The following is a 2,771-nucleotide window of genomic DNA, read 5'->3' as shown; positions in this document are numbered from 1 at the left end:
GAAAGCAAATAGATCACATGCCGTCACATGGAACGTTAGTTTGACAAAACAAACCGCAGAAGAAAACGCTACAGCCACACATCGTGTACCAGCACTTGGGCATCCAGTTCATGGAAAAAACTTTTTTTTATAAGTTTTTTAGGAGATTTCAAAAGGAAAATATACACCTTTACATTTTTTTAGTGGACCTTTACCTTTTATGATTTGTGAAAAGACATGAAGATCTGGTACCAGGTTCTGAACATGAACGGCGACAAATAGAAGTTCACACAAAATAGAAAAACTGACACACGAATGCACCAGCGAAGTGCGGCCACAACTCAAATAACTAAAATAGAAAAAAATGTACATAAAAATTTATATACTACATAGATGATTCACCGAGATCCACCAAACTCAAACTTAGCATGCGATATAAAATAGTACTTCCCTTGTGTAATACTCCCTCCGTCTGGAAATACTTGTCCTAAAAATGGATAAAATAAATGTATATATAACTAAAATAAGTCTAGATACATCCATTTCAAGGACAAGTATTTCCGGTCAGAGGGGGTATGTATCTGTATCGATTACGTAATGCAATAAAACTTTCCCTTTTTAAAGCACCTTAGCATCCACAATGCCTTTATGTTCATAAAAAAATTATTCAAAATTTATGTTACTTAATAGACATGCAAAAAATTAAATGAATAAGTAGTAACCAACCAATTAGCAACATGGCGCATACATGATTTTAAGATAGTATTGCGTGCACACATCTATTAGACCACTTAAGACAGATTATTACTAACTAAATTAATTTTCACTCTAAGTGAAGAATAATAAATAAAAGAGAATTTTTTCAAATATATACTATAGTATACACTATTAACCATAACAAGGCGCGGCGTGCCGCCACGGCGCGGGTATATGCTACTCCCTCCATTCCTAAATATTTGTTTTTCTAGAGATTTCAACAAGTGACTACATACGGAGCAAAATGAGTGAATCTATATTCTAAAATATGTCTATATACATCCAAATGTGGTAGTCCATTTGAATCTCTAAAAAAACAAATATTTAGAAACGGAGGGAATAGTATATATAATGCGTGGTTGGCCAGCCTGTATGCCCTCGATCAAGTGAGCCTGCAGTTTCGTAGCTAAATACTCCATCATATATCCATCCTATCCTGTCCTAGGCCCGGCATCCAGAGCGATATCAACGAAGATGGAGGTGGTGTCGCGGGTGGCCGGCGGGCTGGCACGCGCCCTCCTCTTTGCCGTCTTCGGGGCAGCCGGGACGGTGGTCGGCGCCGCGTACGGCCTCCTGTCAGCCGGCTACGTCGACGAGGAGGACGGCTTCGCGCAGGGGACGCTGCTGGGGGCGGTCGCCGGCGCGCTCGTGTCCCTCGACCTTGTCCACTCCCTCCTCACCATATGGGGTCACCGCTGCCATGACGACCACTGGTCCCCCTTGGACACTCCCGCCGGGCGAATCAAGCGCACCGTCGGCGCCGTTGTCGAACAGACGACTCTCGCCGACCCGCACTACTGTGGAAGACGAGGTGATCGCGCCGTCGTCGACTCGACCTCGAGCAACCGGCAAGATCGGCAAGCTTCGGCTTCTTTCCGCCGGCGGCCGTCCCTGCCCCAGGTGGCGGCTGCTGCCCCATCTGCCTCCAAGAGTTCGAGGCCGGCCGCGAGCGCGAGGGGCGGCGGCTGCCGGCGTGCTCCCACGCCTTCCATCTCGAGTGCATCCGTAGCTGGCTCCTGCGCAAGCCCGACTGCCCCATGTGCCGTCACGCCGTCCACTAGCTCTGTCCAGAGCGCGCGACACGAATGTTGACCTTGCGGGAAACAGGTCAATTTGTGATTTTCAGATGTTTTTGCCGATTACAGTTCGTGGTCATCGGGTGTGCTTTACATGGGAGCTGCCACGTGTATATTGGGCTGTCATTGCCGCGAACCAGTGAAAAGTCAACACAATATACAGTACAGTACATATAGTAAACCAAAGTGTAATACAGTTTTTTTCCTGTAGCAAACAAACGAGAGCTTTGAATAGTAACTTTCGTGTTCCTGACTGTCAGCTACAACAAGATCTGCCCGACTTTAGTGATGGAGGAATGATGACAGCGACTGACAGCGACGCACCTTATAATATACCTCAATTTTCCTAGATTAGAAGGTATTCACGCATTTTGAGTTTTTACTCTGACAATCAATTAGACAAATACCCGCAAAAAAATAGCAATTAGACAAATATATATGAGTAACGTACCATCGAATGTAAACTGTTGAAAACATATTTTGAATGACAAATTGATGGTACAATATTTCCCACAAAATCCACATATTTGTGTCATTTTCACTCATATTTTGCATGTCAAATTGATGGCTATATGATCCGCGAAGAAGAAGAGTACATGCGCTCGTCCAGTTCACGATGTAAACTTCATTTCAATATCACAGACGAGCACGCGCAAGGAAAGTCTAGCACTCTGATTACGAAGAAGAGAGTACACAAGGAAAGTCTTGCAGTTTTGAATGAGTTGAGTTGAGCTGAGCCCATGTGGTTCGAGAGCCTGAAAGCGGCGTGGTGATGCCTGATGTGTCTCTCGTGCAGTATCTATCCGTGCCTTGATTTTGACACGGCATCCTCCTTGTGCTGACCTGCTCTGATTACAATCATTCATTCATCAGCAGCTTGATTAGTTCTTCCGGTGTGTCTCTGCATGCTCTGCCTTGCCTGTATCGGTTGGCATGGCGGCGTGTCGTTTCATGTCACCG

General features: G+C 45.2%; 1 pseudogene; it reads left to right on the top strand.

Moving 5' to 3' along the window:
• Positions 1-1,128: 1,128 nt before the first annotated feature.
• LOC123176149 (NEP1-interacting protein 2-like) lies at positions 1,129-1,973 on the top strand (annotated as a pseudogene).
• The last annotated feature ends 798 nt before the right edge of the window (positions 1,974-2,771 follow it).

This window comes from Triticum aestivum, unplaced genomic scaffold, assembly GCF_018294505.1.
Source record: "Triticum aestivum cultivar Chinese Spring unplaced genomic scaffold, IWGSC CS RefSeq v2.1 scaffold84242, whole genome shotgun sequence".
Classification (NCBI taxonomy): Eukaryota; Viridiplantae; Streptophyta; class Magnoliopsida; order Poales; family Poaceae; genus Triticum; species Triticum aestivum.
The sequence above is the reverse complement of the archived record's forward strand: the minus strand, read 5'-3'. Positions and strand labels throughout refer to the sequence as shown.